The sequence below is a fragment of the Sorex araneus genome, chromosome X (assembly GCF_027595985.1).
Source record: "Sorex araneus isolate mSorAra2 chromosome X, mSorAra2.pri, whole genome shotgun sequence".
In the NCBI taxonomy this organism is placed as follows: domain Eukaryota; kingdom Metazoa; phylum Chordata; class Mammalia; order Eulipotyphla; family Soricidae; genus Sorex; species Sorex araneus.
In genome coordinates this window covers 42,887,982-42,899,903 of record NC_073313.1, presented here as the reverse complement: position 1 = coordinate 42,899,903, position 11,922 = coordinate 42,887,982, and the positions used below count along the sequence as shown (strand labels likewise).

Genomic DNA, 11,922 nt, shown 5'->3' with positions numbered 1-11,922 from the left:
GGTCCATTCTCTTCCACCAATGTTCCCAATATCCCTCCCACCACCCTCACCCCACCCCCCACCTCCCCACCCCGCTTATTCAGCAGGGTATTCCCTTTTGTTCTCTCTCCTTTGGGGTGTTGTAGTTTGCAATAGAGGTATTGAGTGGCCATCATGTTTGGTCTATAGTCTACTTTCAGCACACATCTTTCAACCCAAATGGGTCCTCCCAACATCCTTTACTTGATGTTCCCTTCTCTATCTGAGCTGCCTTTTCCCCCAACATGTGAGGCCAGTTTCCAAGCTGTGGAGCAGACCTCCTTTTCCTTATATCTACTATTCTTGTCGACCTGGGTTTTATCCCTGGCATCCCATATGGTCAATCAAACCCATCAGGAGTGATCCCTGAGTGCAAAGACAGGAGTGAGCTCTGAGTACCACTGGGCATGTCCCTCCCAATAAAACAAACAACAAATTCAGGTTACCAAGGACAGAGGAGAAGGCTGAAAGGATCCAATGGACCGTGGTGGAGAGATAGTGATACTTCGGTAATGAGTGTGATGTGGTGTTACATTGCATCCCTAAAACAGAAACATTTACACTCTCATCAACCAGTTATTACTTCTGTTACCTGAATGGAAAAAAATTTTTTCGTTTAAAAAGAATTTTTAGGGGCCAGAGCGATAGCACAGCGGAGAGGGCGTTTGCCTTGCACGTGGCCGACCCGGGTTCGATCCCTGGCATCCCATATGGTCCCCCAAGCACTGCCAGGAGTAATTCCTGAGTGCAAAGCCAGGAGTAATGCTGAGTGTGACCCAAAAAGCAAAAAAAATAAAAAATAAAAAAATAAAAAGAATTTTAAAAAATTTAATACTGACAGGGTGGGGCAGGGGGACCCAAAAAAAATTTAATACTGAAACAATTAAAACAGCATGGTACTGGAACAAAGGCAGAGCCGTAGACCAATGGAACAGGGTGGAATATCCCTACACACAACCCCAAATGTATGATCATCTAATCTTTGATAAGGGAGCAAGAGATGTGAAGTGGAGCAAGGAAAGCCTCTTTAACAAATGGTGCTGGCACAACTGGACAACCACATGCAAAAAAATGGATTTAGACCTTGACCTGACACCATGCACAAAAGTCAGATCAAAATGGATTAAAGACCTCAACATTCGACCACAAACCATAAGGTACATTGAAGACAAGGTCGGCAAAACCCTCCACGATATTGAAGATAAAGGTATCTTCAAAGGTGACACGGAACTAAGCAATCTAGTAAAAACAGAAATCAACAAATGGGACTACATTAAACTAAAAAGCTTCTGCACCGCAAGAGATACAGTGACCAGAATACAAAGACTATCCACAGAATGGGAAAGGATATTTACACAATACCCATCAGATAAGGGGTTGATATCAATGGTATATAAAGCACTGGTTGAACTCTACAAGAAGAAAACATCCAACCCCATCAAAAAATGGGGCGAAGAAATGAACAGAAACTTTACCAAGGAAGAAATACGAATGGCCAAAAGGCACATGAAAAAGTGCTCTGCATCACTAATCATCAGAGAGATCAAAACAATCATGAGATACCACCTCACACCACAGAGACTAGCACACATCCAAAAGAACAAAAGCAACTGCTGTTGGAGAGGATGTGGGGAGAAAGGGACCCTTCTTCACTGCTGGTGGGAATGCCGACTGGTTCAGCCCTTCTGGAAAACAATTTGGACGATTCTCAAAAAATTAGATATTGAATTCCCATTTGACCCAGCAATACCACTGCTGGGAATATATCCCAGAGAGGCAAAAAAGTACAATCGAAACAATATCTGCACATGTATGTTCATCGCAGCACTGTTTACAATAGCCAGAATCTGGAAAAAACCCGAATGCCCCAAAACGGATGACTGGTTGAGGAAACTTTGGTACATCTATACAATGGAATACTATGCAGCTGTTAGAAAAAAGGAAGTCAAGAATTTTGTAGTTAAGTGGATGGGCATGAAAAGTTTCATGCTGAGTGAAATGAGTCAGAAAGAGAGAGACAGATATAGAAAGACTGCACTCATCTATGGTATATAGAATATCAGAGTGGGAGACTAATACCCAAGAACTGTAGAAATAAGTACCAGGAGGTTGACCCCATGGCTTCGAGGCTGGCCTCACGTTCCAGGGAAAGGGCAACTCAGAGAAGCGATCACCAACTACACTGTAGTTGAAGGCCATGTGGGGGAAGGGAGTTGCAGGCTGAATGAGGGCTAGAGACTGAGCACAGCGGCCACTCAACACCTTTATTGCAAACCACAACAGCTAATTAGAGAGAGAGAACAGAAGGGAATGCCCTGCCACAGTGGCAGGGTGGGGTGGGGGGGAGATGGGATTGGGGAGGGTGGGAGGGACGCTGGGTTTACGGGTGGTGGAGAATGGGCACTGGTGAAGGGATGGGTTCCCGAACTTTGTATGAGGGAAGTATAAGCAAAAGTGTATAAATCTGTAACTGTACCCTCACGGTGATTCTCTAATTAAAAATAAATAAATTATAAAAAAAAATTTAATACTGAATGTTCATTGCAGCACTTGAATGTTCATTGCAGTACTGTTTACAATAGCCAGAATCTGGAAAAAAACCCGAGTGCCCAAAACAGATGACTGGTTAAAGAAACTTTGGCACATCTACACAATGGAATACTATGTTGCTGTTAGAAAAGATGGAGTCATGACCTTTGCATATAAGTGGATCAACATGGAAAGTATCATGCTAAGTGAAATGAGTCAGAAAGAGAGAGACAGACATAGAAAGATTGCACTCATCTGTGGAATATGAAATAAAATAACAGAATAGGAGACTAACATCCAAGAATAGTAGAGATAAGTACCAGGAGGTTGGCTCCAAGTCTTGGATGCTGGCCCCACATGCTGGAGGAAGGGGCAGCTCGCATAGAGAAGGGAACACCAGGTAAAGTGTGGTTTGAGGACCCGCACGGGATGGGAGATGCACTCTGAAAATAGAATATAGACCAAACACGATGGCCACGCAGTGCCTCTGTTACAAACCACAACACCCAAAAGGAGAGAGAGAACAAAAGGGAATGCCCTGCCACAGAGGTGGGGTGGGGTGGGAGGTGGGGAGGGGGGATGGGGTGGGAGCGAGGGAGGGATACAGCAAACATTGGGGGAGGGGACTGGGCACTGGTGGAGGGATATAAACAAAATGCAAACATGAAAGTTCATAAGTTTGTAACTGTAACTCATGGTGATTCACTAATAAAAAAAATTCTCAGGAGAAAAAAAATTTAATACTAATAAATGTCTGTAGTCACCCAGAACTGAGAGGTAGGAAGAATGTTAAAGGAAGATAAAGGGAGATCGGGGGTGCTGTCTCAGATGAGAGGTGTTCTAAGGAGATATGATGCAAATTCCTGGTATTGATTATTTAAGATGTTCAAACTAGGGGAAGTTGTGGGAAGGGCTTGCAAAAGGCCCCTGTACTATTTTTACAACATTATTGTAAATTTAAATTCTAAATAAAAGTTAACTTCTGATTCTGGGTAGGATGGAGCAGCGTCTTCTATCCTTCTTTCACTAAACACAACTAAAAATTCTAGACAGTAAGCATAGAAAGGTTATCTGAGGACTTGAAAAAGTAAATAGTAGAAGACCAACTAGGGAGCTATATCAGAACAAATTCAGTGGTGATTCATGCAGCAGTGAGATTCCTGAGCTTTTTAAAAAGAAAAATTGAATCGTCATGAATTACAGAGCTACAAAGTTATTCATGATTGAGTTTCAGGTGCACAATGTTCCAACATCAATCATGTCACCAGTGTCCACTTCCTTCCTCCAATGTCCCCAATTTCCCTCCTGACCTCCAGCCTGCCTCTTGGCAGGCAATATTTTCTTTTCCCTTTCCCCCTTTTTAGGTACTGTGGTTTACCCCACTATTACTGATATACAGGTCACTTTACCTCCTCTCAGCAACTAGTCCCAGTTCAGAATGACCACTTCTTTCTATCATTGTCATAGTGGTCCATTCCCTGACCTATCCCACATCTCCCCACCATCCAAGTGGCAAACTTCCTACTAAGGATCAGTTGTCCTGGCCTTTGCTTCCATTGCTTTTGGGCATTAGTTACTCCCCTACTATGATTCATTATTTTCTGCATAAGAATGAGATCATTCTGTGTTTCTCCTCTCTCTCTGACTCATTTCATTTTGCATGATACTTTCCAGATCCATCCATGTATCAGCAAATTTCATGACTTTGTCTTTCCTTACGGCCAAGTAGTATTTCATTTTGCATATGTACCATAGCTTCTTTATCCAGTCATCTATTCTTGAGCACTTGGGTTGTTTCCAGCTTTAGACTGCTTTGAATAGTGCTGCAATGAACATAGTAGTGCAAATGTCTTTCCTTCATCGCATTTTGGGGGCCCTTGGGGTATTTTCCCAGGCACAGAATTGTTCAGTCATGTGGAAGCTCAATTTCTAATTTTTTAAGGAATATCCAGATTATCTCCCAAAAGGATACCCTGACATTTTTTCAGCGAAACAGATCAAACACTCCTGAAATTCATATGGAACAATAACAAGCCCACGCCCCCAGTAGCCAAAATAGTCCTTGGGAAAAAGAAGAGGGGAGACACCACTTTCCCCAAGTTCAAACTGTACTACAAAATGGTAGTAATTAAAACAACATGGTACTGGAGCAAGGACAGACTCTCAGATCAATAGAATAAAATTGAAAACCCAGAGACAGCCCCAGCTGAGACCTCTAGAGTGATCTGGGGGGGGCGGGGCCAAGTTCCCACCCTGCTGAAGTCCCAGCAGCTGAACTCACATCCCAAGAGTTGCCACCATGCCTACAGCCAGACTCCACCATTTCACAACTGGGTTCCACAGGATACCAAAATGCTGAAACTTTCAGCTACACCAGGTTTTGTGGCTGAAAACTCTGGGCCTTCTCAGAGTAGGGGTGGGTGACCTCCGCCCGCCATCTCTCCCCCCTGCTGTCCATCCACTCCCATACTTCCGGAGGTCCCAACAGCCAAACCCCCATTCCACCGACACTGTTGTCATATAAGCCCACTGCCAAGTTAAATATTTTGGATTTTCTGAAGCGCACATTGTCTCCAAACTCTACAATACTAATATCCCAATAGGAGCACACCAGATGGGCTGGGAATGTAACATAGAAGCCAACTAAGCTCTATCAACCAAAACATGAACACAGAAGTTTCAACTAGCAACAACAGCTTAGTAAACCCTCAGATAAGGACTTAATGTCCCCATGGTGACATGCAACTATTTTCACAATTTTTCTATAAGTGAAATATTTTTTATCATTTCATTAGTGGTAACAAGTAATATAAAATAAATTATTTTGGGCCTGCTATGGGGACAGGTTTGAGGGGTGGTTGGGAAAATGGGAAAAATGGTGTTGGGAAGGTCACAGTGGTCATGGGATTGGGGTTGGAATATTGAATGCCCATAACAAATCATCATGATCAAGTTTGTAAACCATGATGTTTAAACAAAGTGGGGGAATAGACTGTACCCATACTAGGTTTTTTTTTTCTTTTTGGGTCACACCCAGCAATGCACAGGGGTTACTCCTGGCTCATGCACTCCGGAATTACTCCTGGCGGTGCTGGGGAGACCATAAGGGATGCCGGATATCGAACCCAGGTCAGCCGTGTGCAAAGCAAACACCCTACCCTCTATGCTATAGCTCCGGCCCCCCATACTAGTTTTTAAAAAGAAAAGTAAAAAGAAGAAAAAAACCCAGAGAAAGTCCCTCAGGTATATGACCAGATAATCTGATAAAGAATAAAAAATCGGTGAATTGGAGCAAGGAAAGTCTCTTCAACAAGTAGTACTAGGAAAACGGATTGACCACATTAAAAAAAAATGAGCTAATGAAGTCAGACATCTTTCTGTCACTGTGCACAAAAATCAAATCAAAATAGATTAAAGACCTCAATATTGGACCTGATCCCATAAGGTAGATAGAGGAAAGCATAAGCAGAACCCTCCATGACATTGAAGCTAGAAACATCTTTAAGGATGAATCACCACTGACCGGGCAAGTGGAAGCAAAGATAAACAAATGGGACTATATTAAATTAAGAAGCTTCTGCACCTTAAAGAAAACGATGACCAGAATACAAAGACAGTCCACAAACTAGAAGTAATTATTTGCCCACCACTCATCTGATGAAGGGTTAATATCCAAGCGCTGATAGAACTTTACAAGAAAAAATTAAAAGCATCCAACCCCATCAAAAATGGGGAGAAGATATAAACAGAAACTTCCTCAAAGAATAAATACAAATAGTCAAAAAGCATGAGGGAAAAAATGCTCTATATCGCTAATCATCAGGAAAATGCAAGTCAAAAACAACAGTAAGATATCACCTCACACCACAGAGATTGGTACTCACCAAAAAGAACAAACACAGTGTTAGAGGTTGGAGAGTACAGTGGGTAGGATGCTTTCCTTGCATGTGACTGACCCAGGTTCCATCTCCAGCATCCTATATGGTCCTTCAAGCACCATCAAGAGTGATCCCTGAGTGCAGAGCCAAGAGTAACTCCTAAGCACTACAAGAACCCAAAACAACAACAAAAAGTGTTGGCATGGATATGGGGGAAAAGGATTTTCATTCATTGCTAGTGAGAATGTCAACTGGTCTATTTTTTTTAATTGCCCATATCTCCAGCCCTGGGTTTAGTATAGGTCTAGAGATAGTACAAAAGATAGTAAGGCACTTGCCTTACATACAGCCAGACCCAGTTCAATCCCTAGCATCACAATAGGTACCCTGAGGGATTTCTCAGGAATGATCCTTGAGGAAAAGTGAGGAGTAGCCCTGCACCATTGAATGTACCCAGACTTACCTCCTACCCCGAGCCTCACTCACACACACAAAGAAAGATAGTACAAACCCCAGAATTATGAACCAAACTGGACAGAAAGAAATCCAAGAGATCTCCTTCTGGGTTAAAGAATGGGAAGGGGAGGCTGGAGACAGTCCACCAGGTAAGGTGCTAATCTTGCATGCAGTCAATCCAGGTTTGATCCCTGACTCCCATAAAGTCCCTTGACCCCCAGCAACACCAAAAGTGATTCCTGAGCACAGAGTGAGAAGTATTGCCAGGTGTGGTTCCAAAACCAAATATGAAAAAAGAGAGAGAGAAAAGAAAGGGAAGGGGAGATTTATGGGAGGGTGGATAAATTCATTTTTTCCTCCAACTCCAAATAAACCCCAGTCCCCAAGTTGCAGGCCTATAGAAGGAGTAACTAACTGTACAGGCACCTTAAATTCTACTCTCACCAGAGTGATCCTTCTCTTGGACCAGAGGAATTGTGGTTAAAAAAAGAAGTATGGTGCAAATCCCTGTTGCTTGTTCTGTTATTCTATCTATGCTTTTGCAGCTGGCCCTGAAAGCCAACCCAGGCATGACAATTATGTGGCAGAGTAAGGAGCCAAAGGCCCAGGCTTTCTAGCCTGGCTTGGAACCAGAATCTGGGGATCTTTTAGAGCTGAAGGGAATGGAGTGATTTCCAAGAGAAGGGAACTTGAGAAAAGGATCACACAACATTGTGCCTAAAATCCTGGGCTCTTGCCAATGCAATGGTTCAAGGGCTGGAGCACATAGTTTTCATGCAGGAAAGCTGGATTTCCTGATACCACATAGGGTCCCCTGATCATCACCAGGAGCCATCCTTGACCTCAGAACCAGGAGTAAGGCCTGAACATCACTGGACAGTCCCCCACCCTCAAAAATGAACAGTGCTCAGGGATTTGTGGCAGAGTACCAGTGATGTAATATGCATGTTTTTTGGGAGGCGGGGATCTTAAAAGGAGAAAGACATGGTAAAGAGAAAAATAAATATCTAAAAACATTGCAAATTTGAAGACATGAGTGGAAAACTTCATAAAGTTCAGTGATGAGTGAATCGAGACCTTACGGACTGGAGTTCTCAGAAGTTCTAGAATACTGGGGCTGGAGCGATAGCACAGCGGGTTGGATATTTGCCTTGCACGCGGCCAGCCGGAGTTTGATTCCCAGCATCCCATATGGTCTCCTGAACACCGCCAGGAATAATTCCTGAGTGCAGAGCCAGGAGTAACCCCTGTGCATCTCCAGAAAAAAAAAAGTTCTAGAATAACGGTCCAGGAACGGTAGGGAAATCAAGGCACGCTTAAGAAAATCGCAGTTTCTGTGGTTTCATTTCCAATCTGATTTCAGAAAAAAACAGAGAAAGCAGCAGCAGCAGGCTCTGCGGGGCTTGTGGCCAATGCTGCGGCCAGTGTGGACTGCAGCACGAAGGGCTCATGGCATAGAACTCTGGATGGGGGGACACCACGACCCGCTGACATGCAGCACGTGGCCCCCGTACGTCACGCCACATGGCCATCTTCTTCTTCCATGGCAGGAGCTTTTGGCGTAGATTGCAAAGCAGAAAACGTGGCCACCAGCAAACCATCCAAGCTGCCCATTGTCGCCCGTGCAGGTGGCAGTCATGTGCTACAGCAACCAGAACCAGAGCATGGAGGGGCACAACAGCCTGGGCGTCCGCTCCCTGGGCACCAGCAGCCAAGTGAAGCTGCCCAGACCAGACCCAGCCCCAACAAGCCCAAGGTCCACGATATCAGGACCACCCACGAGCAGATGGACCTGGATCTCCTCCGCAAGGATCGCGAGCTCTGCACCCAGAACAGCATCCTGCATATGCACGATCGAAATAAGCCAGCCGCGGCCCGAGAGATTCCAGAGCTGCAAGGATTTCTTCGACTTCATCATCATCTAGGAGGAGCACGTGTATGACCTCACGGAGCAAGACCTCAACACCCGCCAGCAGGAGAGGAACCAGCCGGGGCACATGACCAACATCAACACCCCGGACAACCTGGAGGAGGCCGTCATCGTGGGCGCCCTCCTCATCTGCGAGCTGTGCCAGTGCATCCAGTGCTTGGAGGCCGTGAAGAGCACCGTGGACAGCCCGCTGCAGAAGTTCGTGGAGGAGACCCGCAGGGCCTTCCTCCGTACCCTCTGCTTCTACTGGTGGCATGGCTTGCTTGATCCTGTTGAGTGTTTGCACAGTTTGGTCTAGGGATGGGGGTCCTGCAGCTTTGCCCCAATAAACATGACAGGGCTTGAAATGAGTGAGAATCCATCCACACGGGACTGTCAGACTTGAAACGTGTTACATTTTTCTACCCCAATTTCCCATAAGTCCGGATTATTGGTTATGGTATGGTTTCCATTTAGCTACTGAATGCTTAAAGGGACAGGCCCCAGGCAGAGGCCCCTGTACCAAAGGCTGCTCAGATTCTGGACTTCCTCAGAGCGGTCAGTGGGAGGTAGAAGTTAATATAAGCGGTAAGCTTTCCACTGCTGCATGAGCACAATCCCGGAGGCCAACTGAACTACATTGCACACGAGCAGCTCACAGAAATGCCTCCAGACTGTGAACTGAGCCACTGCCCCATGTGGCACCAGCGGGGAAGGGTTTCTCTCTCTCAACCCTTCCTTCCTGGGCACAGCATGGCAGTCACCGCTTTTTGAACACAAAATGGAGGCACCAGCCCGGCTGCGGTGGGATACTCGGGAGATCCCGGGGGCGGGGGTATTGGCCCCACCCTCTGCCGATATTTAAGCACAGCAGCTACACGTGTGTGGCCTATCCGCTGCTGCACGAGCACAATCCTGGAGGCCAACTGAACTACTTTGGACATGAGCAGCTTGCAGAAATGTCTCCAGACTGTGAACTGAGCCACTGCCCCATGTGGCGCCAGTGGGGAAGGGTTTCTCTCTCCAGGCTTTTCCATCTTATGAGCACCACAAAAGGGAAGTAAAAGCTTGTAGTGATGCAATTTCTGGCAGAATTTTCCCTAGACTTTATACAGAAATCCAAAACCGTGCAACCGCAACAGTAGCCATGCAACCTAATTACCTCTTAATTGTCAGCAATGTGAAACAGTTTCTTTTTAGCAGGTCTGACTTTGGGGGGGAAACTCCAAACAATAATAGTGAGTTTCTTGTTGAAATATTGAAGGTAATCAAAGTAGCAGCCATTTCTCTACACTGTGAACTAAGCCATAGCCCCACGCCGGCCAAGGAGAGGAAATATCCTTCTTTCTTGGTTCTTTTCCCTTTTTGGGGAGAAATGCGGCATGGCGTCCGCCATATTATGAGGTCTATTAAGCAGGCATGAACTTGGTGGTGCGGGAAGGGAGAAAAAAAATTTATGTACTTGGAACAGCAGGACGCTTGGACAGTCTTGGGCTGGGGCCGATACCAGCGCACACTTCGCCGAGATTCGACCCGGATGGCCACACTTTTGTGCGCCTGCTTTGCTGCTGATCTACCAGGATCCGGAGGCCAACTACTTTTGGTTCCAAAAACTGCTTGCAGCCATGTCTCTAGACTTTGAACTAAGCCATAGCCCCACACTGGCCGAGGGCGGGAAATATCCTTCTTACTCTTTTTTTTTTTTTCCTTGTCGGGCGGCGTGGCATCAGCCATATTATGAGGACTATTAAGCAGGCACGAATTTGGTGGCACAGGAAGGAGGAAAAAAATAGAGTTATGTACTTGGAACAGCGGGATTTCATATCTCTTCATTCTCAGCAATGGAAAACTAATTATCAAATGCTTCCTTGGTAGTAGGGCTGTCTTTTTTGGGGGAAACTCCAACAACAAGAGTGAGTTTTGTGTTGAAATATGGAATGTAATCAATGTAAACAGAAAATGAAGTGAAATTTATCAGTTACGCAGGCGGGGATCGGGGGGGTTGGGGGGGTGGGAGGTATACTGGGGTTTTTGGTGGTGGAATATGGGCACTGGTGAAAGGATGGGGTTTTGAGTGTTGTATAACTGAGACATAAGCCTGAGAACTTTGTAACTTTCTGAATGGTGATTCAATAAAATAAATTTTAAATGTATATATATATGTATATATGTATATATGTATATATATAAGCAGTAAAATGTGCCTTGGCCAGATATTGGCTTTATTAAGTCTATTTAAATCACTAGGGGGGGTTGTCTATAAAAGTTCTGAACGGTTGGGGGCTGGAGTGATAGCACAGCGGGTAGGGCATTTGCCTTGCACATGGCCAACCCAGGTTCAATTCCCAGCATCCTATATGGTCCCCCAAGCACTGCCAGGAGTAATTCCTGAGTTCAGAGCCAGGAGTAACCCCTGTGCATTGCCGGGTGTGATCCAAAAAGCAAAATAAATAAATAAATAAATAAGTTGTGAATAGTGTATTTGTGCCTTCGTTTTGCAGAGATAGCTTACTGCCCTGTTCATGAATTGTTTAATTAAACAATTGGAACTTATAAAAAATCATAATAAATAAACAAGCTCAGTAAAACTAAACGTTATGAACCAGTCCCTACGATCTATTCCCAGGTTAGTGCTTCTGGAGGTTACTACCAGTGGTGCTGACGGGATCATGCAGTGCCTTGAACCGGGGTCTCCAGCATGAGAAGCATATGCACTATCCCTTTGCAATGTCTCACGGGCCCTGTGTCTGCTCTGTAAAACGGCCTTTGTGGATCTGATAAAACCTAGACTACTGGGACCAGAGAGATAGCACAGCAAGTAAGGCACTTTTCTTGCATGTGGCTGATCCAGGTTCTTTCCCTGGCATCCCCTGAGCAACACCAAGAGTGACCTCTGAGTACAGAGGCCCTGGCAAGCCCTGAACACCACCTGCTGTAGCCCAAAATCAAAACCAACGCCCCCCACCAACCTAAATGGCAAATAACTTAAGCTCCTGGTACACTGCCGCTCTTTTCAGTGTGTGCTTATACATAGTTAATGCTTTGTAGTACATTAAGCTGAAAAGTCTGGGATTAAAGTTTAAAACAAAAGTAATCAAAGTCCTTTGGAGGCAAGAGAGCTGGTTCCAAGAG

The 11,922-nt window shown here is 45.1% G+C and overlaps 1 pseudogene; it reads left to right on the top strand.

The window, feature by feature from the left end:
* The first annotated feature begins 8,373 nt into the window (after positions 1 to 8,373).
* Positions 8,374 to 9,109, top strand: LOC101551050 (RNA polymerase II subunit A C-terminal domain phosphatase SSU72-like; annotated as a pseudogene).
* Positions 9,110 to 11,922: the final 2,813 nt, after the last annotated feature.